At 39.9% G+C, this 27975-nt stretch overlaps 1 protein-coding gene across 6 annotated transcripts in view; it reads left to right on the forward strand.

Moving 5' to 3' along the window:
• Positions 1-6749: 6749 nt before the first annotated feature.
• The window catches only part of taok3a (TAO kinase 3a), a 75731-nt gene continuing 54505 nt past the window's right edge, over positions 6750-27975 (forward strand). For 2 of the 6 annotated variants that reach the window (XM_055011648.1, XM_055011651.1), the window contains exons 1-2: positions 6750-6917; positions 25282-25360. The gene's annotated coding sequence lies outside the window, so the exon portion shown is untranslated. The other 4 variants (XM_055011647.1, XM_055011652.1, XM_055011650.1 and 1 more) reach the window with 4 other exon arrangements.

Here is a 27975-nt window from a genome sequence, read left to right on the forward strand (position 1 = left end):
TTAAACTAGACTGATTTTCTATTTTGCAGCCTTCCTATGAAAGCTGCAACTGCAGATTTTAAAATCAGCTGTATCAGTAGATTGACTGCAGGCATCAACAAACAACTCAGCATTTGGTCTTAACATGTAGGCAACATGCTTTCCAGCATATAACCCACAGGGAAGCATAAACTCTAACTTAAAGTCAGACTGCTTATACAACTACCACAAAGGTTCCAGTTGGTTTCAGTTTACTTTTTCTCACTGCACTCAGTTTCACCGCTTCCTAGTGAGTCCTTTTTATACATTATGGCTTTTTGTAGAGACACGATCGGTCTATTGTTAAACTATTTGATGATTAACTGTTTTTAAACAAAATAAAAATTATGACAAAAAAAATCATCCCTGGTTCTTTCTTTTTAAATACAGATATTTGATGTATTTCTTAGAATTATGTGACAGAAAACAGCTATCTGACTGTTAGACAAAACAGCATAGATGGTCTGAAACTGTAAGAGGCGTTTTTCACCTCATCTGACATTTCATAGTCCAATGCAACTACTCTGCTGTCTGTGCTACAATGAACAACATCAGACATACACTGGACACTTTTATGACTCCCTGATTCTAGGGTGTCCGTAAAGTCTGGACACATACAAAAATTTAATTAACAAAAATCTTTTTTTTCCCTCACATCAGTGGGCTGGGAGGGTGAGGAGAGGTGGACATTTTCAAATGTCAGGTCCAGAGAGATTAACAGACTCCCTCCAACATCCTCCAGTCTCACATTCTGGAGTCATTCTTTTCTCTCTGCAGAGGAAGTTTTAAATGTTGGAGGAGAGAGGAAAGTCTGAGTTAGAGCTCCAAATGTTAAAATACGCTCTGAAAAGTCATTAAAAGTCCAAGTTTATGTTAAAATATGAACAGAAAAGTCATCAGTTTAGGTTGAAATGCAAACAGAAAAGTCACCAAAAGTCTCAGTTTATGTTAAAATACAAACAGAACAGTCATCAAAATCTGAGTTTATGTTAAAATACGCTCTGAAAAGTCACCAAAAGTCTCTCTGTTCGTGGATTTAACACTGAATCTAACGATTTGAAGCCACCAGCCACCAATCAGACACCAATACTTCAAATTAGATTTGTGGGGGTTCTTTGTTTCCGAAGTTATTTACATCTAATAGAATTTATACAATGAATTGTGTTTTACAAAAACCTATGGCGCAACACATTAGTAGAAATATGACAAACTAGCAAACTAGTTTAGCAATGACACATCTGGCCAGGTCATCATTGTAAAGGAGAAAATGTTCTCATCTGATCTTACCTGGTAAAATAAAGTTTAAAAAAAGATCCACTTTCAGCCATAATAAGTAACTTTTTCATGGAGGACCTGGAAACCAAAGCCATCCCCGCTCTGCAGACCCACACTCTGGAGAAGATACGTCCACGACATCCTGGAAATAATAAAATCTGGACACACACAAGAACTCACTGATCATCTGAACAACATGGACGACACGGGAAACATACAATCCACACACGAAGAGGAAATAAACCGGACCATTTCATTCCTGGACATGAACATTCACCACAGAGAAGACAGCAGCATCAAAATAACAGTTTACAGGAAACCCACACACACGGACCAGAACCTCCTCTGGACATCAGAACATCCACAGAACACAAACTACCAGTTAGAACACTATTAGAACAGACCAGCATCATAACAGACGATAAAGACAGACAGGAGGAGGAAAAACACATCAGAACTCACTCACACACTACCAATATCCCATATGGGCCATAAACAAAGGAAAACAACAAGCCATAAACAAAGAGAAAAAACTAAAACAAACAAAAACAAAACATACACAAAAAACAGACAATAAAAATAAAGACATAATCAGCATTCCATATATCCGAGGGACACCAGAACCCATACATCCCATAATGAGGAAACACAACATCAACACAGCAGTAGAACCACATTGAAAACTCCAGCAGCTATTAGTCCATCCAAAACACAAAAAATGCAACATCATATATGAAACTCCGTGTAAATCATGCGATAAAACATACACTGGAGAAACTGGAAGATCATTCAACACAAGAAGAAAGGAACAGCAGACAGAATAAAGGAAACAGCTGGACGACTCACAAGAACACAAAAAGAAAAAGCAGATGAAGAAAACAAAAAATCAGCCATCAGAGACCACTGTAAAAGAAACAACCACATCATGGACTGGGACAGGGGGAGGATTTAGCATCAGAGATCAACAAACACAAACCATGGATTAAGGAGGCCTTAGAGACCAGGAAGTGAGGGAGCTGTTAAATGAACCGGGAAACCTGGACTCCATCCTCCAGAGACCACCGGATGGCGTGATCAGTCTGACAGATTCTGACACATCTGTTAGACCGATCATGTGATAAAAAGGACATCAACACGCCATCAACACGCCATCAACACGCCATGATCACGTCATCAACACGCCATCAACACGCCATCAACACGTCATCAACACGCCATCAACACGCCATCAAAACGTCATCAACACACCATCAACACGTCATGAGCACGTCATCAACACACCATCAACACGCCATTAACATGTCATCAACATGCCATCAACACGTCATCGTCATCAACACGCCATCAACACGCCATCACACATCATTAACCCGCCATCAACACGCCATCAACATGCCATCAACACGTTCTCTGATGCTCTGAAGACTGCAGATGCAGCAGAAACATGTCAGCAAGATAAAACCATCCTTTCCTTATTGAGTTGTCGGATTAAAAGTAATGCTATTCTATAGATCATGTAAAAGGTTCAAACTGAGTTCATCACCAGACAGAAACTACTTTAAACTCCCACTAAATGGACTAGATGGTTTCATGTTTGTTTCTAGAGAACCACACCAGACAGGAAAGAACTGTAGCCATCAGTTAAACGTCATTATCTACACCTGGTTAGACACAAACCAAATCAGAACACATCAAACACAAAAACATCTCAAACACACAAGTCCATTTAGTCAACAGATACAGAAAAGACAAATTCTATTTCAGTGTCCTGATGGTGACACTAAAAGCTTCTTAATTAAAGAAGGAAAAAATCCAAATAATGTCAGCTCAAGAAATGATCAGTTCATTTCAGTTCAGTTTGAAGGTTTGGGTGAGTTAATGTGAGGAGTGAGAGTGTAAAGGAGTGTAAATTAGTGTAGGTGAGGAGCTGAGGAGGGCAGGAGAGGCTAATGTGAGGATTATGCAGCCTAAAGTCTGGAGATTTGGACAGAAAAAAAATACTAAACTTACCTCCACCAGGGTCCAAGAGAAGGTGCAGACATCCCAACAGCTGAAGAGGTGGAATCTCCTGTCCTGGGATCAGTTCATATCCAGCAGGTGGTTCAAGAGCAGGAAAAAGCTGCTTCTGGATTTTAAATCTACTCCGTTTATTCCAGACTGCTCACTTTACTTTAATATATCACACTTTAGAACAGAACTGACCACAATCTGGGAAGTTCCTCCTGAAATCTCCTGGTTCCTCCCAGTGCTCTCACTCATCTCCTTTGTTCTCCAGACTTCTTTCATTAGCAGCAGCTCACAGGTGTATCTGCTTCATGACATCACTTCCTCCCTGCACTTCTTGCCAGGTAGAAATAAAAGGCTATTCTGTCCATTTTCTTTCTGTTGCCAAGTTTCCTGCATTTCCTGCAGTTGATTTATTCATTTTTAAAAGGTCAAAAGAGGCTACAGTGTAGAAAAAAGTCATTTTCTCATTCAGAATCATGTTTCTTGTGTCATACAGGTTCTGAATTATTCTGCACATGTTCAGAAGTTTAGAGAGTCTAAACATACGACCAATAAGAACGCTGTAGAAGATCCACTGTCCAGTTCTCTGGTGATGCAACTAGATTTATGGTTCTGAAACAGCAGCCTCCCCTGTTACAGACTCATGCTACTACCTTAAAACCAAGACTTTTTAGCTACATACTATTTAGTTTAAATAAACCTTTAAAACTATCAGTACTTGAACAGAAACCAGCATTTTGGGTTGGCTAGAAAGTACAGCCTGAGTGAAACAAAAGCTTTAAAATTATAGGAACTTTGACAGAAAGATGTATTTTGGGTGGAATATGTGAAGTTTAGGGTGTTTTGGACCCAATCACAGGACAGAGAGTATATTGTATAAGGTGAATTTATTAACAAAAACAGTCGTTGAAGGAAGCACTGGTGGCTTAGGGCTGGCTGGGTGAAGACGATTAGCAGGTAGCGGTACGAAGAGCTCAGTGTGGAAGTCAAGGCTTGAACAGGTGAAACAGCAGTTGGCAATTAGGCACACGGGAGGATCTGTACATGAAAGTACAATGGATCGGAAAAGTTGCAAACAAGAAACACTGCTCAGCTGGTTCACAGGTAAAGGCCAGACACTTCCTCTGACAGTACAAAAGTTGTGGAACAATCTAGCACTGGAGATCTGAAAGAGTCAGGGTTTTCTAGAGCACTTGATGAGGTGAGATGAGCTGCAGGTGTGCCTCATCAGCCAGTTCCATAAAGCTGAGCCACACGCTCAGACACACACTGAAAGGGAATAAGGTAAAGAGAGAGAGAGAGAGAGAGGAGGGTAAAAAACAAAATCAGAAAACAACCTGAACACAGAACATGACAACAAAACCTTTAAAACCATGATTTGTTAGAACGATTTGAGTGAAATAAACATTCAAAACTATAGTACTTGGACAGAAAGTAGTAATTTGGGTGGTATAAACCTTTAAAGCCAGTAAAACATTAGCTAGAAAGTACTATTTGAGTGGAATAGACCTTTAAATTACTTGAACAGAATGTATTATTTATATGGAATAACTTTTAAAGTGTCTGGACAAAAAGTAGTACTTTTGGTAAAATACAGCTTTAAAACCAGAACCCATTAGGCCTGTTGGTTAGAATATACTATTTAGAGTACTTGGACAGAAAATAGTATTTTGCGTGGAATAAACCATTTAGCCCATAACTTGTTAATGAGAAAGTACTATCTGCGTAGTCCCAGGTGCTTCAGAAAAAAGCAACTGGACTTTTCAATAAACCTTTAAAACTATGAGAGATTGAACAGAAAGTAATACTGGGACAAAGCTTTGGAAGATAAGCCTCACACTTTAATGATCATCCAACTGACAAACAAAGGTCTTAGACGTGTGGTCCACAAACTGCTGTCTACTATTTGGGTGAAATAAACAGTATAAAACAAAAACTGTAAGTACCAGGACAGAAAGTAGTATTTTCATCGGAACAAATCTTTAAAGCCACAACTCGTTTGTTAAAAGGTAATATCTGAGTGGATTAAACCCTTAAAATTAAATGTACTTTGACAGAGTATTATTTTAGATGAAATAAAATCTTTAAAAATTATAAGTACTTGGAACTAAAGTACTATTTAGTGGAATAAACCTTTCAAACAAGGAGCCTGACACTTTAATAATGACCATCCAATTGATAAACAAAGGTACTTACTGCAAGAGCATCTTCTTGAAACTGAGGTCCTGAAGCTAAGGCCTAATATTTGGGTGAAGTAAACATTTAAAACTACAGAAAGTAGTGTGATGGGTGGAATAAATCTTTAAAACCACAACGTGTTTGTTAGAAATTACTATTTGAGTGGAATAGAAAAAATTACTAAAAAAAATTAAAATAAAATTACTTGAACAGAACGTAAAAAAACTTTAAAAATTATAAGTACTTGAACTAAAGTACTATTTGAATGGGATAGACCTTTAAAACTATACACACTTGAACAGCAAGTATTTTTTATGTGGAATAAACTTTGTACAAAAAGTAGCATTTTTGGTAAAATACACCTATAAAACCAGAATTTGGGTGGAATATACCTTTAAAACTATATGTACTGTGACAGAGTATTATTTTGGATGTAATAAAATCTTTTTAAAAATATATAAGGTACTATTTGGGTGGAATAAACCTTTCAAACAATGAGCCCGACACTTTAATAACGACCATCCAATTGATAAACAAGGATACTTACTGCAAGAGCATCTTCCTGAAACCTGAGGTCCTGAAGCTTAGTAATAAACGTTTAAAACTACAGAAAGTAGTGCTTTGGGTGGAACAAGTCTTTGAGAACACAATGTGTTAGAAAGTACTATTTCAGTGGAAAAGACCATTAAAACTGTTCATCAGAAGCATTTAGTATTATTAATATGGAATAAACGTTGTCTGGACAAAAAGTAGCATTTTTGGTAAAATACACCTTTCAAACCAGAATTTGGGTGGAATAAACCTTTAAAACGACGAGCCTGCCACTTCAACGATCATCCAGTTGTTAAAGGGTCCTGGAAATGTGGTCCTGAAACTCCAGCTTCTGCTGCTGCTGCAGCCATACAACATCAGATATTATTGGGTTTTTACTATAATGTGAAGTCCGAAAACACAGCAGCAGGTGGCAGCATTGTACTGAGTATATCCAGCACGGACTGGTTCGGCATCGGTGAAGTTGCAACACAATTGGGATGACTCAGTCCATGCATCTTTAATGATTTGCAAAGGAAATAAGGCATTGGATTGTTTTGTTTATACCCGCATTTTTAATTTAAAGCAGCGCTGCTAAAAAACAAAACACTTAATTCTTAGAAAATGTTGTTTTTTTTTCTTTACGCACTGGATTTGGGTAAACGGATTGCAAAAAGAATCATTTCTGGTTGTCGTTTGGTGTAAAAACGGGCGAGAAAGTTTGCGACCCAACTTTATCTTCCGGCTGTCTGTCAAAGTAGCTGTCAAACGGAGCCGGAGAGAGGGGCCGTGCTCCCGCTGCTCCGTCATTCAGGAAGTCTACACCAACTGACAGCACTTCGACAAGTCGCGGCGACAGCTCCGGAGCCGGACTAAATACTCCCGAAGTTAGACAACACAAGAAAAAGGTAAGCTGCTTTAAAAAAAATATATATATTTTTTTTTTTTCGTCTGTGTTCTTGTCGCTGCTGTCACCGTTCCTCCTCCTCCTCCTCGTTTAACGGCTAACACGCTACCAGCCCGTCTAACTGAAATGACACTTCCTCTTGGCTCAACGGCTAAAAGCTACTCAAGCTAGCGGTGACAGAGAGAGAGAGAAAAGTGTATAGAAACGGTTCGACTGCACCTGAAGTTGGGCAAAAAAATGACCAACGTCGCCTGGTTTCGACGTTGTTCGGCTTGTTTCAACGCCAGTCCGCTCAGAGGTTACTGAGAGCCGCAACGCTGATATAAAGTGCGTAGTTTTTTGGGCTATTTTTTTAACGTTTTTTTTTTATGTGCACGCACCTGCTGATTTTGAAATTCGGGGTATTTACGTTGAAGAAGATTCGCCGTATTTTTTTATTTGGTTCCGTCCTCCCCGGGGGTGAGTAGTGCCGATACATGACAGGTTGTAGTGGAGTAGGAATGTTATTTAATCTATAATTTTTATAAAAACACACGACACGAGCGAGCTGCGTGTTAAACTTGTCTTGTTATTTTTTAGCATTGTCACGCCGTGTGTGTGCTGTCAGTGTGCGTGGAGTGTGTCACATCCACCGTGGTACCGTCCGTTGCATCTTACATTGTTGTGAGTGAGATTTTACTATGAAAGCGCAGTCACAATGGCTTTCGGTTCCACTACACATGACCCGAACCCCATTTTTACAGTTTTTTAAATTATTTTTTTTTTTGCTACTCTCTGTGCAGCATTCAGATTGTAGTATCTGCAAAACGCTAAATACAACAACCGTGCGTCATTCATGTTTTTGACAAGAAGGTCATCACCTGCGTGCAAGGCAAGACAGTGCATTTGGTTAAATAAGCAGCGTTACAAAACAACAAAAAAGTGAATGTAGGCTATCATGACGCGGTTAGAAATGGCAGATGTAGATAGCAAGCTGAGCACTAAAACCCAAGCTGACCCAACATGATGTCATCTCTTCTGTGTGGAGAGCGCATGAGTGAGAGGCAGCAGACCCGTGTTCCATCCACTGCTAAACTGTGTCATTTGTAAAGATTTATTTTAAGAAGCCTGCCCACGCAATTTCAGCCACGGATCACCAGGATTTTAATCCCATATTATGACATTGCACCTGCATGCCATTCAGACTCGATTTTTGCAGTGAGCTGCAGGGGAAAAGGATGTAGTGTCTCACATTTGTTTTGCAGTTCCTGCAGAGAGTGTGTTGTCAAGTGTTTGTGCTTTTCTTTGCACTCTCTGTGTCCCCAGTCAGAGAGTTTCAGTGCCCTGATTCAGTTTTGTTTGAAAGACGCACCGCTGTTGTGCAAGTCCTCTCTTATTCCCCCTTATCTATTAGGCTCATCGGCCACCTATTGACTGTCCAGCTGAGGAGGAGAACAAAAAGTGACATGCTTTCTAATTAGTGATGCTATCTGGGGCAGTTCATTATTTATGATTTTGCTTTGATTGGGCCATTTTCTGGTAAATGCTTCATTCATCCAGGCTAATATCATGCACAGGTTATCATATGCCAAGTGCTTGTTTACGGAGAGTCACATCTGGAGAAGTAAATGCGTAAGCGTGCACAGTAAGTAGTTTCAGCATCAATACAGCGATGTGCGCACGCGCAATACTCCCGTTGCAGGAGGTATGATGTCAGGTTTATCTGAGGCACCAAGTGGTGGTTATGGCTTTCCATAGCTCATCTGTCTGATATGACATTATTTACTCCAATTTAAGGGCCCACAAAACAACGTTTGTTGACATTTACAGCAAAATGAGTGAAGAACAGGAGAGAGGCACTTAAAAGGAAGATTTGGTTGCAAAGAGAAACAAACGGAATTTTTTCAGCGACAGAAAGGATGACGTTGATCAAAAACAGGTACTCTGTCATGTAACTTTCAGTACCACATGAGGCAGCATGACTAATTTTTTTTAACCATTTAAGTCAACATCACAAAGCCACTACAAAAGAGTTTTTCCAGTCATCTGGTGAAATCTCCTCTGTTTATTTTTGTTTGTTTTGCAGAAAAACTAAATATCTCAATTCCATTTCCAGTGCTTGTTGTAAGAATTTAAAGCCCAACGGCCAAAAATGTAAGAGATTCAAGTGCATAATCAATACACTTATGTCCTACTTTCATTTGGCCTTTGTTAACCACAGGATTACGCAGGTCTATATGTAATGTGACAACAAGCCTACTCTAGCCAGGGGTCTTCTCATGAATTTGCACAAATCTCTTTGAGCACCAGTGCTGTGTGTGTATGTGTGCGTGCTGATGGATGCATTGGGAAAGGACACATCAGCTGCTCTTGACAATTGGCTGATGTCGCTGTCAGAGACGGGATGATGGGGTCGGGGGTGTGAGCCAGACATGATCGCACTGAGGCCATGTTTGCACCAAAGGCAGTCGCACGTTTGCACATGGGACTGGTTTATAGTGGGATCAAGCTCAAGTCAAATGCAGTTTTTTGGGGGGATGACTGGCAACACGATAGAGGAAGACTGTGTCACATCAGCTTTTGTTTTTATATTTACCAAGCCTTCACAAATATAGCACTTAATTCAGTTAAATGTTATTTTCACCACTGGCTCTCTATGATTACTTACAATATACGGTATTGGATCTTATTAGTGAAACCCTGGGCCTCATGCAAGAAATTTTTTTTTTAATTGTTGCAATCTACAGTATTCATGAGGTGAGGCATGTGGCATTTATTATAACGTAATTTTTCAGTTTCATTCACAAAAATCCGACCTAAAAGTAAAAGTAAGACATGCTGAGTCATGGTTCTTCCTTTAGAAATCAGCAAACAAAAAAGTAACAAATTCAGTGTCGTGTTAGTGAACTGAAGCAATAAGAAATTATTAATAATATAAGTGCTAAAGATGTGTCATCTGAATAGTACTGTGGTTTGGCAGACGTAAAAAAAAAATAGTTCGACATAAATTTGATGCTAAAAATGCCTTTCTAAACCAGAATGAGAGACACTAATATGAGAGGCAGTCAAGGGGCAGTCATTGAGGTATTGGATGAGGATTTTATAGGCCATAATATGTGCTGTTACACTGTCAGGTGGAAAAGAGGATAATCTTGGACAGCGACTCGTATAAAGACCCTGAGGCAGAGAGTCAGTGAATGATCCTTACAGCTATTGGACAGTGAAAGTTCCAGTGCCAAAACATACCAATAAAAATATAAAAAGCACCTCAGTAAATTGACAGCTGTGATGATCATCATTATATGATGACCTGCATGTTGATTTTGTACTTTATTTTAGCTCATTCCTGCTAAAAAAAAAAATCAATAACACAGAGGTATTAAGGTATCTTAAGTCAAACAAATTGAAGGTAGACCATCCATAAGTTGTCTATTCAATAGTAATTTTATCTGTACGTAAAAGACGATATTTTATATACTCAAAACTATGCAAATTTTCTTAAACCATTTGTTTGTGCTTTTTAAACACAAATTTATTTGTATCAGCGGTTTGTGCATGAGGCCTACTGTATTCAGTTTTCTATTGATAACTGAACTGCAGTTGAAAGCTCAAAAATAGCAAGGACATGGGCCTCGAGGTGAGATTGTTTGACTTCCACACAATGTAGTCGATCCGACGGACACATTTTTAGTTTCTGTTGTCAGACAGCTGATCATGAATAAAATATCAAGGTGACCAATAACTCCTAGCTTCGTGTATTGAGTATGCTGCTGGTTAATAAAACCGAGGTAATATCAAAACCTGTATAATGTTCCATTTTTTTTGGCTGAGAAAAAGGTGTTGGTTCCTTTTCATTGTTTTGTACCGTTTCAGAAAGAATGAATTGACCTTCGGTTTACATGACCTGACATTACCAAATAAATTTACAAGTGTAAAGCAGAACAAGAGGTAGATGATGCTTCTCGCCAACTCCTCACCTCCAAAATCTCCACGAGGACTGTCATGAAGTAGTTACACTGCATTAACACTGGCATTTGTGGCAGGAAAAGGTCATCAGTGTGCTCACTGAGTAAGTCACTCAGTTAGAAGCGTTTTGATTATATAGTAAAAAGGCATGGCATAGAACAGAGGGAAAGAGCCCCAAATTTAGTGACCAAATTCAAACCATGTGTGAAGCGTTTAAAATGCTGCAGAGTGTTCAAGAAAGACCGAGTGTTAGCGTACTGTAAGTCTGAGGATCCTGATGACAGAATTTGTCCTTGTGGGAGCTTTAAATGAATACATTAGCTTCTCAGAGAGGAAATGGCCTTACCGAAATGGAAAGCTCAGTTCCAACTCCTTAATGACAGACAGAGTTGCATGTTTTTTTCTGGGTGCCTGTCCTCATGTCACTGGGATGTACTAAAGGCTGCGGCAGATTATCTCTACAACAAATAGTCAATGCTACCCTGTAAAACAGGCTACAGTAGTTGTAATGGTTGTCATGAACTCGATGTGGCTTTTATAGCTCTTCTAATATGCTGCGCTGCCTAATGCAGTCTGTTTGAGTTAAATCCTGACTGAACACCTAGAAAGCGCAGAGGCCCATTTGTGTCCTTACAGAATCTGGGCCTTTACTGTCGCACTGACAGTCACAACCTCCACTGTCTCTGCTGTAATCTACTAAGTGATTCTGAGGGTGTATGAACGTCAGCCCCTATGTGGATGTCAAAATAAACAAGTTTACCTGTTCTTCTGTTAATGAGTTTACAGGCTGTGTACCTGGTCAGCTCCACATATCTGTGAGAATCCATTATGATATTTCCCAGTAGTTTAAACCCTTGATGTAGTTGTATTGTTTTGCATCTAGGGCAACCTGTTGAAGTGAAAAGTTCCTTCTACTTCCATGTAATGGAAGGAAGACTTTTGAAAAATGTATTACAGAATTGTCAGTTCAGTTGGTGTTGCAGCAGTTTGGTGGTTTATGCTACAGTACCAGAGCACATCAATATTAATGTGCTGCTGTCAGGCTTAATGTTCTGCAGTGATCTGGTTTAGCATGTCTAATATAGGAATGCTGTCTCAGATGACGAGGAGCATTATGCCCTCTCTACCCCCACCTCTCTTCAATGAACAGATCTCTTCATGCATACTGCTTTTAATGATGATTTCAAAAGACGGCGAAGCTCTGCACTGCTGCAAAATCATGGTCTTGTGAAGCCAACAAGAGATAGTACCAGTACAGATATTTGGTAACAGGGTTAATGCACGGTAGAAGTAGCACTTTATTTAATTAGCCAATCGTATAAGGACTACATACACAAGCACATGTTCACAGCGGGTGCATCCCTAAGTCTTCCTCTGGTGGGCGTCAAGGGAGACTCAATCATCTTTCTTCCTCATTTAATTGAATGTGTGTGTTTGAACAAAACATGTGAAGATCTTTAGTCCCTCTTAGCAAAAGGTCTTTATTTATAATCCATCTGTTGATTCATGTCCACAAAGGCCAGCTCACAACCAGAAACTCTTTCATCTCCATTTACTTCTGGATTTAATGGAAACAGTGTATTTGCACCACTGACCATGATAGGAGTCACAGGGAAAAATGTGAAATGGATCTAGTCATGGCCTAGCAGCTGGTGCAGACCTGAGTCATGGCCTTGGTCTACTGAAAGCTGTCTCAGAGGGGAGGAAGTCACGGCCCAACAGATGTCTCATCAACAAATGCCTCCCCAGTGATGGTGCCACTTCTGCTGTTCACTCACCTCCTTGCGTTGCTGAAAACTGTCTTGGTCGGCTTTAAATTTCGGTGAGCAGTAATGGATCGAGCTGTCAGCCATTGAAGTTTCCACAATGAAAATATTTCACACATCAAAAGGCATTTATTGCAGTGTTTTATATGTAAGCCTGTCTGAAGGCACGTGACCGCCTTCATTCAACTGGTATTCACAGACTCTCCACTAGCATCTGGCTAAACTTGTTCTCTGCACCGATATCACATGTTATATACCATAATACAGAACAGATTGGTTGTTAAATACGTCATTCTTTCTTGTTCATTGCATGTTCTATTCTTTTCCCCTTTGTTTTTCTCAAGCATACTAAAGCCTGTGTCATAAGAGAGGCATTTTGGCAAGTCAGCCTCGGTGGGTGTGGGAGGTTAGCACGAGTGACTTGATTACAGCCCTTTATTAGAAGTGCGCCTCCAATCCTCTGGCGAGGTTGCAGCTGTGACCATGAGTTAGCCCCTCCACCCACCCACCTTCTTTTCAACCCTCATTATGTCCAGCTACATCTGTCTCCAGCTCTCCTGTGAAATCTGCAAGCCTCTATCTGCTCTCCTATGACTAGGTCAAGTTGAAGTGCTGGGGAATTATGAGCAGCCATCACCATCACCCAAAGAGACATCGCCATTGCTGATGGCTGGCTTGTCTTATCTCTGCCCACCACCACCCCTCCTGGGTTTAGGGCTTAATTTAGCTTGGCAGAATAGAGGAAAAGGCTCAGACAGGAGTATTTTTAGAATGACATCGTTCACTGTAATAGGGGTCTTTAAAAAATTGAAAGCGTCATGTCATAGGCCTAGAATTTGCATCTGTTCTGCTGACTTTCCCCTGCATGCAAGCGGCTGGGAAAACTCCAGTGTACTGTGCATCCAGTGCATCCTAGCAGAGAGGGATATGTCAGCAAGGCTTAGGATGCACGGATGTGATGGACACGTTTGCTGATGTGAGTGGGGGTGAGGTAATACACTGCACAACACTGGTCTATTTTGGGAGCTTCCTTTGCCTGCCCAAAGCGTTTTTTGTATCTTGCAGTTATACATCATAATTTTTACTCAGCACCTTTTCAGACATGTGGTCGAACTTGTCTTTCATTTCTTTTTGAGTGTCTTTGCAAAGCACTTTTGTGTCAGCATGCTGTGGCTAGCAGTGGCATCATTCACTGATAGTTGATATGCTTTTATCACAAATGATTCAGAAGTTTTGAAGGTGATGTTGCCTGTAAAGATGGCACTGAACTTTTTTGGTCTCCCTGCTGCCGAACCTGCCTCAGATGCTTGATAACTCCTCATCTGTTGGGATACCAGAGTGTGTGCCAAACCCACCCCATCCCCCCAGTCCCAAGAGAATCTAGGCCTCTGCCCAAGCTCTGTGCATCCGTAATGCTGTGACTGGATAGCCTCCATTGGGTCAAGTGGAGATTTGCCTCATGATGAATCTGGGGGAGATTGCGTTGTGCTCTCGCCAGCCAGCAATGTATCAGGATAAATGTGACTTTTATTTTTAATTTTTTTTTACTTAACTCTGTGTCTCAGCCAAGCAGGATATTTTTTAGCAGGATTCCCCCGCTGGTGATTTAAAACACAAGACAGCATCCAGGGCTGACAAATTATGGAGCTTACACTGTTTCTGCTGCAAGTATCTCTCTTACTGAGCTCTTTTTTAGCTAACCCCTGATTCATCAGACTGGATGTGAATGTTGTGTCATATTGCATGAGGGAACATAGGAGTTTCTCATGAAGAAAAAGAATGCAATACAAGCCAAAGTAAGTAGTTCCACCACCCTTTTCTTGCCTAATAGTCCGTACTAGGACGGCTTTGCATGCTTTTGTGAACCCAGAGAGCCTCGAGGTTAAGCTGAACAATTGTCCAATTAAACTGTGACTTGGAGGAAACTCTGCCAGTCGACACCCCACCCCACTGCTTCACTCTCTCATTCTCGTTTCCTCTCTCGCTCACACACAAGCTCTTGTCATACACTAACACAAATGAACCAGATGTGCAACGCTGCAAAGGCACAAGGCTGTGAATCTTAGGATAATTGCAGGGATGATACTGTCCCAGAGGGCAAATGAGGAAGTAGTTAAATTATCAAGTTGTCAGGGTATCAAAGAATTCAATGCATGCACACACCCTTCCTGATTTATTTATTTTTTTTATAGATGGCAACCTGCCTGACCCGTGTCCAGCTATTGTTTCCTGCTATGATTCCGGGGTCATGTCCGAGAGGAAAGCTTTTTGTGCATTCTTAACCAGTTCAAAGCGAAAGATCAGGAATCAGGCCAATTTCACAGCCAGATTAGGTTTCAGAGTTCAAGCTGCTTGTCCAAGTGGTGAGAACACACAAGATAACTAAGCAATATTTCATTGATAAGCTTTAAAAACTCGTGATAGTGTCTAGGTCTAAAATGTAACATTAGTAGTGTCTGATAATCTGCCGCATTGTAGGAAAGTCAAATGAGCTGTGGCTGAAAACACATATCCCAGCACACATGACTGTTCAGGTCATAAAAATGATTGAGCCATAATACAACAGCAAGCAGGGCTACCAGATCTGACACACCTTGACATTCATCTAGTGTAAGAGCTTTTCTCTATCTATCACCGCTTTCTATTCCTTCTCAAACATTAATACATATGCTCTCTCTCACTCTGCTTTATTGAGCTCTGTGTTATAAATAAAGGGTCCCTGTTATTAATTTATGTCCTTTCCTTGTTTTCTTGACAAATATTTGAAATATAAAGGTTTACCTGATTAATTATTGATCGGCAAAACACAAAGGACCACAGTGTTTTTTGTGGACTGGAGGGTCATGGCGTCTGATCTATGTGTACAAGCGATATCGCACTGCACAGTTAAAGTAGAAGATGTCTGATCTAGAGGCCGCTCTCTTATCCCAAAGAGACAGAGTGTGAGAGAGTTGTAGAAAATAATAAATCCCACCAGGAACAGCAAGCCTTGACCAACAGCGAATGTTAAAAAGGGAAGAAAAACAGCTAAATGTGTTTTTTTTAAAATAGCAACAGAGCAGTGTACTGATTGGAGAGCGAATGTTCTCAAGCGTATGGTTATGAGCATTAGTCAGATTTAGGCCATCAGGTTTACACTTGTGAGCATGTCTTTTCAACCTGACTCCATTCAACAGAAAATTCAAACTAAATAATTAAAATCAAATCATGGAAACATTTTAGTAACTTTGCATCATTTAAAGAATTTGTCAAGCAGAGAGCTAAAACCCATTCATGTTCTAGCATTGATCTAGTGTAACTTACTGTTTTAAATGTCTACAAACTGAAGGTCATTTGGATCTTAACTGCTGGTTAGAGAGGGAGAGAGCGAGAGAGAGAGAGGAAAACAACAAGCACTTTGCTCTTTGAGTGGCAAGAAGATTTTGAGTGTTTTTTTGAGTCTTTGGCAATATAAAGTTCTGCACCTCTATGGAAACGGCACAACCATGGCTAGAAAATAATGCCATTAATCAGTAAAATGAAAAAAAAAACCACTAAAGATGAATTTTTAAAATTAATTCTTTTTCAAAAATAAAAAATTATCCTGTGATAAACATACACATCGGTTTTTGAGGTACCTGCAGGTGTTACAAATACTGGGGGGAAAAACATCTACATCCTCAGGACAGGATTCGGCGGTCTTCCTTCACCTCAAGGAAGAGGGACACTCATTTCAGGACACCAATGTTCAGATTTTGGACAGGGAGGACAGATGGTTTGAGAGAGGCGTGAAAGAAGCCATCCATGTCAAAGTGGAGAAGCCATCTCTGAACAGGGGGGGTGGTCTGCGACGTCATCTTTCACTATTTTACAATCAGGTCCTTTCAAAACTCCCCAAAAGAACTACTCGGCAGAATGACTCAGGTGAGGTGGCTCATGCTAACGACCCCGATTAGCATACGAGGGCTCGGTGAAACTCGCATTTCAACGACCCCCTTTGTGTCACTCCCTGGCTCCCAACGACCATCGTTGAGGAGCCAGGTGGGCCTTGGCAATGGTCGTCGGAATGTGAATAACACTGACCACACCTCACAGGGGTTATAAGCCGAGGCAACATCAACCACCACCAGAACTGAAGAAGCCTCTTGGATGAGAGGTGAAACGTCTTCAAGGAACCTTCTTAAAGTCCAGTTGGATTGATTTAAACAACTTTAGATAACCATGACCTGGATGAATGAGAAACTACACGGACATTATTGGACATAGTTTCACAAACAATTGTTTAACACAACCCATCAATATTTAAGTGCCCAGGGTTTTAATGATGCAACACTTTACAGTTGATGCTTATCGATTCTTCTTATGTAATTAGCTTGACCACTTGCAGTTGTTTCATACACAGAGACAAGTGGTCTTTAATGTTATTAACAAACATGTAATACACTGACATGTAGCAGCTGTAACACTGGTGCTACCTTAAAGTTATTTGTCTGGATAAAATGTGTCCTCCACAGGGCAGATATTTCATTTCTTTTTTACCCCCATTTCTCTTTTTTTCTCTCTGTGAGTAAAAGAGGGTTGGATGAATCAGTACAGATCTAAAAGAGGAAGGGGGAGGCTAAGTTCTGAGCCTAAATTAATTCCCAAACTAATTGCAGGCAGACTTTACAGGGGATAAAAAGCTGAAATCCTAAAGCTTAAAACCCATGGGCCCTCTCCCACTCTCCGTAAACCCCAGTGATGATGTACATAATTTATACTGTCAGTGTATATTTGAAAAAGAAGAGGAAGAAGCAAAACACAAGGGAAATGACTCAGTGGCCTAGATGCATGTTTCCTTTTTGGAGTTTCCTCTGCTTAATTTCCTCCCGCTGTCTTTCTCTTTCAGTTTATCTGCTCATTCTCTCTTCCTTTAAAAAGGCAATCGAGGCAAGAAAGGTTATAGGTTAGTGTGCTTAGTCTTAGTATGTCCTGATGCCTTTGAGACATAAGAACCACGAGTCTTCTTATCAAGGTATTTTCGTGTTGACTTTGACACACTGCTGCTCTACAGTCATCTAGAGAAAACAATTGGGGCACTGTGTCACGTAAGCAGTCGGTGAGCAAGACAAAGTTTGCGGTGTTTGTCTGAAACTACTTGCAGACTTCGACGCATCTCTTGTGACCCCACCCCAATCTTTCTCGTCTGTTCACGGTCAACAGAAAAGCCACAGGCTGCTTCAGAAAATGGCTCCCTGTGATACAATAGTGGTTGCAGGACATTTTTATTCAGTCTGTTATGAAGCTGACAGCTCTGGGAGTCCAACCCAGAAATGTATAACCGTGAATCACAACATCCCCCGCCATCTCATGAGGTCTGGTTGAATGACTGCATGACATCATCGCTTTTTTTTTTTCCCTCCAAGAACACAGCCTTCAAGAAAGTCAAAGAGGGCGTCTCATCCGCCCAGCATAGTTGTCTTACATGGAATCCATTCACCGAGCTGGGAGATTTACAGTAGACTCATGTTCATCGCTTCAGCTTTGTCTAGAGGACAGTCGGCATTGCTCTGATTTCGGCACACCATGGTTGGCAGATTAAGGAAACAAGGCCGTTGAAAAGATTAAGACACTTCCTCAGGCAAAGAATCTGAATCTCTGTTCTCAGTCTGTTGCACCAGATCACCAAATAAACCTGATTCACTCAGTCTGTCTGAGAAAAGTGGACTTATTCAAGGACAGTAGTAGCTTGACTCTACCGCTCATGGCACTGAAGCATCAGTCACTCCTCTGAACTGCTAATAGCAGCTAAACCTGCCTGTTAAATTTCAGCCCCTCTTTAATATTTCATAATGAATAAAACTGAAGAGCCGAATGCATGTCCTACTCACTGTAATAATTTCTCTCATGCACCGCTTTCACTATGGAGCATTCAGTAGGCCTCTATTAATCTTTCTGCTGCTCTTGATTGGAAAATCCTGTTGGGCTTTAGAGTAGCACTTCACTCAACTCTCAGCCTTCCTCTTCTACACACGCACACACACACGCACGCACGCACGCACGCACGCACGCACGCACGCACACACACACACACACACACACACACACTTGGAGCAGAAACTAGAGCAGCTGGTGTGTACTTCCACAAGTTGAAGTCCCTGTGTGTGTGTGTGTGTGTGTGTGTGTGTGTGTGTGTCAATGTGCCCTGCTGATTAAATGACTGTAGCACTTCATGTAATGATTACATGCATTCTGTGTGTGTGTGTGTGTGTGTGTGTGTGTGTGTGTGTGTGTGTGTGTGTGTGTGTGTGTGTGTGTGTGTGTGTGTGTGTGTGTGTGTGTGTGTGTGTGTGTTTGTGTGTGTGTGTGTGTGTGTGGCTGTGTACATGTGATAAGCCTATGTGTATCTGCACATTTTCTCTCATATGTTGAAACTCATGTATTTTGCATGGCCTTTGGGGAAAGCAGAATGGGGCTACAGCACATGGATGACTCACAGGCCGGTGGAGACATTTGACCACTGGCACTTGTTACAGTGGTGTCGGGGCCATGGCTAGGACTCTCTCAGCATGCATGTCTTCTCTAAGACACACATGCAAAGCGTGTTTGAGTCTTTGAAGAGTGAGAATGGCTGATGTGGGGGCGATAGCCGGCCTCAGTCATGGCACAGTGGGTATAATTCATAAGTTATCTATATAGGCTGTCATGTGGCCTTGATGTCCAACAGACTGAGACTGATTGCTCTCGGTTTGACATGCTGTCATGCATGTGTGTGTGTGTTATCAGCTGAATATTTGTTCATAGTGGAAAAAAAAAGCATGACATGTGCTTCAGTATGCTTGCATAGTATTGTGTTTCTTTTTGATTCCACTGCTGTCGTGTTTGGGTGTGCAACTGAAGAACACTTTTACAGCCACAATGAAATCAATACAGCTGGGAATTGATAGTGTCATAAACAGGCCCGGGGTTATTGCCTCGTCGATACGATCCTTCTAGTCTCCTCAGTCCTAGCTGAGCCTGTAGATGTGGCCAATGGCAGTGAGTGTTACACACAATGACGAAAACACTCATCAAATGCACCGCATTGTCTCTTCCACACCAGTTTAGCGCCAGAAGCAGTTCGATGTGGGTCACCCAGGGTCAATAACAATCTGGCGCCCAAAGGCTACGACCTCACCAACCAAATCTAATTGACATTTGCCTTTAATTGTTCTCTGTCACCTTCTCTTCCCTTTTTTTGTGAATTGACAATAGGAATATAATAGTGCTTTTCCCACAGAGGAAGCTGCTGAATATTATGCCCTATAGTATTGACATTTAACTGCCACATATGTATGAATTTTTGTGGAAACTGTCAACTTTGGATATGAATCAAAAATGCTTTTGAAGTAAGTATTTTAAATGCATTTCCCATAGCAGTTTGTGATGTGAGCCTGGAGTTATGTGAAATAGAAACTTAATGTCTTTCTTGTTTTGTCTTTCTTTGTTTTGCTTGAAGTGTAAATGGATAGAAAGGTGGTAATCAGAGCCTTTTTCTTTCTTTAGGCCACTAGGTATTGATCCATCAGCTTCTGTAACTAAGCCTCTCTATACTAGCCCTTCTTGGTGAGAAATAAAACCAAGCTGTGTCTCACGATTGCTCTTTCACTCATCCATAGCAGTAGACAGGCCTATTTTGTCCTAGTTTTTGTGTACTTAACAAATTTAAATCTTCATAAACACCTTTATTTACATTGAATTTCCTTCAAATTGTTCTCCGGCTGAGAATAATTTGTGACATTTATGTGACTGTGCTATTTTGGAGTAGGCTTTTATGGTGCAAACATGCAAAAGCAGGAGGAAAGTCCCAGAGGGAAAAGAGTCTAAAAGTTGAATAATTATTTATTTTGTTATCCTTAGATTGTGTTTTTTTCTTTTCCCTGGTGTAGTCTTAGAGTATTAAAATTGTAGTACCCAGAGTCAAAATTTTTCCCATGTGTCAGAGCTAGATTTTTGTTACAACCTTGAACATTATGCATAGCTTTACTTTAGTATTTTTATGCTTGGAGGTAATGAATTTAACTGATTTTTACATTTTGATATTCAGACTTAAAATGTAATCAGCCATTGATATGAACGTTCAGATGATGTCTTGAAAGGTTGCTGTCTTGAGCTCTCTAAGTATTTAAAATTCAGTATGTGAGTGCAGATGCCAAACCATGTTACCTCCTGATTCAAATCTAAATTTTTCAAGTAAATACACAGATACGAAAAAACATCATTGGCTCTGTGAGTGTGTTCGTTTTGAAGTTGAAGGTGGGTGTCATGAAGCTGAGCTGGTTTAAACAGATTCTGACAGATTCTCTGCTGAACCGGGTGACCCAGGGTCAGCTTTATGGATTAAATTTGGCTCGTGTGCGGGCGAATGCAATGCAGATTACACCCTGTTAACCCTCGGATTGAATGGTCTCCAGTCACCCATCCCGTCATTTACCCGTGATACAGACTCATTAGCCAGCAGGACCACCACCTGAGCAGGCCACTGCAAATTTGAAGGCTGTAGAGGTAGCAGAGTCATGCCTGACTTGATCTCTGACTTCTTGATGATGATAGGATTTACATCTACAGGACATGCTTTGTGTTGTTTTGAGACCATATCCACTCCAGCTGGTGGAATTCAGTGATGGTGGCTTCTAATTGCAGTGAGCGGGAGATGACTTTAGGATTCAGAAGTCATTAAAGATGTTCCAAAATATAAAGAATGCTCATGCAAGGGGAACGGTGGGATTAAATAAATCATGGCTAGAATCACAATGTGATTCTAGCCATGATTCGTCGAGATGGAAGACCAACCATGGCTAGAATTAGCCACTATAGCAGTGGTTTGGAGTCATAGTTTCTATATTGTTAATAAAAGTTTTTTTTGTTCCTTGGCCTTCAATAGTGTGTCAGAGATGTAGTGTTTTTTGACCAAGAACCTTTAAATGAAACAATGCTTGGTTGACTGCACCAAATGGAATTGGAATAATGGTGAACAGCTCAACAGTTGCCCTTCACTAAACTAAATTTAGAGTTCACCAGAGTACACCAGATTTTGGGGGGGTTAAATGCTCTTCTCGTTTATCAAAAGTAAATTTTGTCACAATTTTTTTGCCTTTTTATGATTTAAGCTGGCATGATAGTTGCAGTTTTGAATGTGATTCTTGTCTGGTTCAGGATTTAAAGACCCTTTTCTACTGAAAAGCAGGTCCTTGATCATCCACATATTTTATAATGACATATTCAGTCATTTTCTGATTGGATGTTTTCTATCAGCAGGTATGTTTGGTTCTGTTTGGGGAAAGATTGCGGTATTTCATAAATAAACACTTTGCCAAGGTTAGGAAAACATTGTGATTTTCATTATAAAGATAAGTTTGTTTTGATCTGTATTCAAACATAATCGTACTTTAACATATTAGTCACGATCAAAAGCAGTCTCCTTTCTTAAAGTTCAGTGTTTGTGTTGACTCCTCTATCCACTATGACCACCTCCTAATACGGACTTTGTCATTGTATAATAAAGTCGCCTTCTTCCTTTCAAATAGAGCTGCTAGAGGGCTTTGTCAGTTCAGGATAAACAGATGTTTTTTGGGCTCTTGCTGAAACGACTGATGCTGTTGTTCTTTTCAGGATCACAGCCTCCTACAGAGGCAAAGATCATGCTTCTTGAACACCCCCCACACTTTGACCTTGTTTCCTCGTTTTCCTCCTCAAGATGACAAAATCAGTGGAAAAGTTAAATTAGTTCAGTTCAATTTTTATTTCTCTTTCAAGCCAAACATCTCAACCAGCCCACATAGGATCACAACACTTTGAAATTTAACAAAACATACTCCTGCTCATACAAATACAAAAGCAAAAAGTGAACTGTTCACAGTGTGGAACTGTTACAGCTGATACTGACAAAGGGTTTATCAAAGTAATGTGTTAATGATAAGTTTGTACAGAAGCTGCTTTTACTGTGACCTACGCTCCTACTTAGTCTCCTGGAGCTATTGTGTGTTTACTATCTATTTCCAGATATCCTTATTTGTCACAGCAGGAAAAGCACAAGTGTAACTAATTGCATTAATGACAGCTTTGTTTCTTTTTATTGTTCCACTGTTGCAGTCATTTTATTAATTACACCTATGATTGTTTTGCTGTGACATCAAAAGCTGCCATAAAAAGGCAGTGATGGTAAAAGGAATTTATTTCAAGTCAAAACACTGGGGAACCACAAGGATAAATTCAAGCGGTAACCTCCAGTACTGAAAAATGAAGGCCCAAATGAGTCTGCAAGCAGTTTGGGAGGTTTTAGACTGGATCTGTAAACCCCTCATATGACCAACAAATCTGGGAACATTTCTCTTCCGATTATTGGAAGGAGCAAAATGGGGTTAATTGGACTAAAACTCTTGTAATGTGAGCCAAGCTTGAGGACAAGTCAAGCACTGAAAAAGTGTTGGTTTCAAAACCACTGTTCAGGAAACCTATGAGTGGCGTACAGAGGTCTCGTCCACCTTTATATACAGTATGTGGTTAAAACCTATAGACGTTTCTAAAATTTTCATCACCATTCCTTTTAAAAATGTTTGCTGTGAAAAATGTCATTTCTAACCAATTCTAATGACACACACACACACACACACACACACACACACACACACACACACACACACACACACACACACACACATATATAAATTTTACACTATCAACTGGATCACTTTCTGTTCAGTAAATTTTTACGTTTCTGTGGATGACAGTGGGTCATGTGACAAACTATATAAGCAGGGATAGACATTCATTAATCTCAATCTGTTTCAGTTTGTGTAGGTCACGTTTCTCAGTCCTTATTTCTCTTCCTCTTACTGCTTTTTCTTTGTCTTCAGTTTTTTTCTTTTTCGTCGCCTCTTCATGACTTCTTTGTCTCTTTCTCTTCTTTATTCAAAATATGCCTTATTAGCCCTAATACATACAATACACTCATATAGAAAATTCTAGTACTGTACATACTCTTACTGACACACAGCCAGAAGCCAAGCTACTGTAGGATTTTTGTCCAAGTTAGAAAGAGAAGATCTAGGTTAGTGTGAGCCCTAGAGTGATTCAAGTGTTATTTTATGTTTGTACTTTTTTATATTTATTTACATCAACTTCTCCAGGGGACAGTGACTAAGGCATCACTGCTAAGGTGCGCATATGCAGTCCCTGCAAATCACTTCAGATTAATTGAATGGTTTTTGGACATAATTTGCATAAAATCCAGCATGTGCATGTTGGTGTTTGTTCAGTGAGTCAGCTTAGAGGAGGTGGCGCTGGTGGAGGCGTGCTTTTAAAATAATGAACCGGCACTGTGCGGGGCCTACAAGGGTTTTCGAAAAAGAGTTTGGCCAGAATGATTGCCCGGGAGAAAAGAAATTACATAAACATAAAACTCCCACATTTAGGCATGTTTTCCTGCAGGCACGTCATAGAAGATGAGAGATACACCAGGAAGCTGTCATGATGCAGCAACAAATATTTAAAAAGTAAAGCAAATGTTTTTACTAAGCTGCCTTTTCGATTTGAGTATAATTCAAAAGGCTTTTGATATCTGTACTAGGTCTTTTGGGTGTTTTGGCAAAAAATGGCTTTGTCCTCTTCAAAATCAGGTGTTTTGAAAGTTAAGTTTGTTTAAGAAATTGGAAACGTCTTTATTGTTAGAGCCTTAGTGCTTTTAAACCCTCAATTTAGTTTTAAATCCTAAAAAAAGTTACTTAAGATTTTTATTTCACAAGAAATAAAATTGCAAACACGCACATTGTCTTTGTCCTGTGTCCTTGTCTTTGTCTGAGAGCTACCAACCATAGAAACTGAGGTATTTAATCCATTTAAAAATAGAACAAAGGTGTGTTTGAGATCAAAGTTCACTCAGTTTACTGCCTCATTTATAGTGCTTTTTCTAGTTTCAGTTTGCTGATTGGGTACTTTCCAGGTTTTCTTTTCTGTCCTCCCAGTTCTCTTTGCAACCTGTCTTCAACACAAATCCTAAAGTTAAACATTCATCAGTGATCTTAAGTTTGATTTTTGGAGTGTACAGCAATTACAGAAAAAACTGAAACCTCATTGTGCTTAAACTTCATGACAACGACGATGATGTAATTTCTTGCACTTTGAAATAAAAGTGCAGCAGCTTTCTTCCTGTCACTTCTCTAAAGCCACCGAGAGGGGAAATAGTCACCACATGTACAGATTTACAGTTTATAGATAAAACACACATCCGGAAATGTTTCATTTTGGTCTACAGTAGGGCTGAAAAAGTAAAATATTATTGAAATCTCAGTATGGCCAAGTACACTATTCAAATCCCAATTTTAATTTATTTTTTTTTAATAATGGTCAAATGTATCACAACATGTAATTAGAAAATAAGCTTTTGGATGTTATGGAAATGCCCGGCCTACAAAATCATATTTTCTAATATAAGGGAACAGGACTGTTTGGTAGAGAAGGCAGCAAAAGTGAAATCATCCATCCATCTATCCATTATCTATACACCGCGTGATCCTCATTAGGGTCGTGGGGGGTTCACCTGGTCAGGTCAACAGTCTATCACAGGGCTACACATAGAGACAAACAGTCACACTCACATTCACACCTCTGGACAATATTAGAGTTACCAATTAACCTCAACATGTTTTTGGATTGTAGGAGGAACTCGGAGAAAACCCACGCATGCATGGGGAGAACATGCAAACTCCATGCGAACCGGGGATCTTCTAACAGCAAGGTGAAAATGCTAACCACCAAGCCACTGTGCAGCCCAAAGTCAAATCACTGTTTTCAATTTCTTTCAGTGGAAAAGAAATGCAGAAACTACTATTCCCACTGAAATTGTAACTTATATCACAATGTCTGTCAAAATATTCCCCAACGAAAAATTCCCAAACTAAAGCACTTTATCCATTTTATTCCAAGCAGTCAGGTAATTTTTTTTCCAAATTACTTACACTGACCAAACACCCCTGAAATATGACATCAGTGTCTCCTAAAGTATAGAAACCCATAGAAATGATTGCTTCAGTGGCAAAACCACTCTTCTCCTGCTCTTCAGCTCTCTATCCTGTTCAATAAGTGTGTGTATGAGTGTAACCTGTTGATCCTCACAACACGCAACCCCCACTAGTGGTACCCACGTACAACCCCCTTGCTCTTCATCCTTTACCTTCTCTGATGTGCAAAATTGTCTGTGAGGGACTGTTGAATAATTTAACATGCCGGTGACGGAGCTCTGTGACAGTGCACTTAGTGTGTCTGCTTGCTTCATTCTGTGTCTGTGTGTGTGTGTATGTGTTTGTGTTTATTTAAAGACGACGGGTCTGAAAAAAGACAGTTCAGAGATTGATTTGTTTGTGTGTGAGAGAGACCGTGGTTTTGGAAAAAAGCAAGACAGTCAGACCACACACACTATTGACCGGGTTGGAGGGAAAAAAAAATCTTTGCTGAAAGGGTGCTAGCTGGCTCTGATAGTTGCCAGAGAGGATGAATGGCTTTAATAGAGAAAACTCCAGGCTTCGCTCCAAAGGGACGGACGCACACACCAACCCCGCTGGATTCATAGGATTTTTCTGAAAAAGCTTTCACACTGAATGAGGGATGGTCTTTGTGTGGCAGAGCGAGTGTGACCAATGCTTTGCATGTGTGTGTGTGTGTGTGTGTGTGTGTGTGTGTATATATATGTGTGTGTGTGTGCTTGTATGTGTAAGTATCTGTATATTTTATGACCTTTTAGACAAGTACAGATGTGTCCAATGCAGAAAGCATACTGGTAATGCTTTAATTGATGGCTCTGTGAGATAACCATGCAGCTTCACCCAGCGCTTGCCCTCAATCTCAGAGATCTCAGTCTTCTCTCTATTTATGGGAAGGTTTAGGTACTGTGAATTTATATTTTTAAGCCTCCAAATTGGGAGAGAACACTTCTGTAGCTTCCTGAGTAGAGAGTATTTTTAGGCCAACTCAAAATAAGTACAGTGTGTAGTCCAGTGGTCATTGATTGCTTGTCTCCTCTGAACTTTCAGGTCTGGGAAAGAACTTTTCCAAAGCAATCCTTTTATACACTGAGACTTATGTTAGATCATCTGGTAGATTTTGATTTGACTGGAATTAACTTTTTATGTTTTCTTACCATTGATGAGAAATGGATGGAGAGGGTAGATGCAGATTTTCCAGTGCAAGCAATATGAAAGAATGAATTTTTATTTTGAGCTGAACAATATCTAGCTGGACAGTAATCTGTTGCTTTCATTTATTATCTTAACTCTTCCTTTGTTTGGGAAAATCTCAAGAAATATGATCAGTTCTTAATTGATAAAGAGAAGTTAATATCTATTTTTTAAGGGAAAAAAGCAACTGTTATTCATTTTGCAGTTATTTTCTGAAACAATTAATTGTTTGATCTTATAACATATGTAATTACCAATCATAAAAGAAGACAAGCAAACCAGATTTTTTCTCCCATTTTCTTTTAAAACCATAGTCTTGTTGATTCATTTTGCAGTTATTTTCTCAATCAGTTAGTTCCCCCAATTCTCATCACACGTGTTGTTTTATCTCACAAGAAGACCAAAGATGTGGAATTGTCTATCATGAAAGAAGAAAAGTAACCAGATAGTATTTTTTTTCTTAACTTTCTCTCAGTGATTCGTTTTGTAGTTATTTTCTCAGTTAATTGTGTGATCTTTAAATTTTCTCCCAATTCTCATCCCATGCTTTGTTTTGTCTCACTAAGAGACCAAAGATATGGAATTACCTACAATAAAAGAAGACAAACAAACCTGAAACTATTGCTATTATTTTATTTATTTTTTTGGCCACTTTTCTTTTAAAAATGTATTTTTTACAATTAATATTTAAACTGCAGACTAACTGATTAATCGACTGATCATTTCAGCTCTAAAAAAATAACTACAGGCATATCCAGTTATATGAATAAAAAATTTATCCAAAGTATTGCATGTGCATTTGTTTTGGTTGGGTGAGTGATGAAACTATAAGTGTTGTGACATCAAAGGCTCAAATAGTGACAGTGCATTAGTCCACCACAGGCAGCTCTTCACAATAGAGAGATTATCTTTCCCCCACAGGCCACTGGCTACTCCCAAACACCTTGCAAAAGCCAGAGGCCAGCTTAATATTGTATAGCTGCCACTTCGCACACAGATCCTACATATGGACACGTGTGAGGGGAACAAGTAGTGTGAAAATCTTTCTCACGTGTGAAGGCTTTCATGTGTCATTGGTTGTACCACCCCCATTATATAACACCCTGTAAGGCTGCATCATGGCAAGTGGCTTTTCTACATCAATATGGAGATTAAGATTGATATCGACCTAAAGCTGTAG

Source organism: Amphiprion ocellaris, chromosome 6, assembly GCF_022539595.1.
Source record: "Amphiprion ocellaris isolate individual 3 ecotype Okinawa chromosome 6, ASM2253959v1, whole genome shotgun sequence".
Taxonomy (NCBI): domain Eukaryota; kingdom Metazoa; phylum Chordata; class Actinopteri; family Pomacentridae; genus Amphiprion; species Amphiprion ocellaris.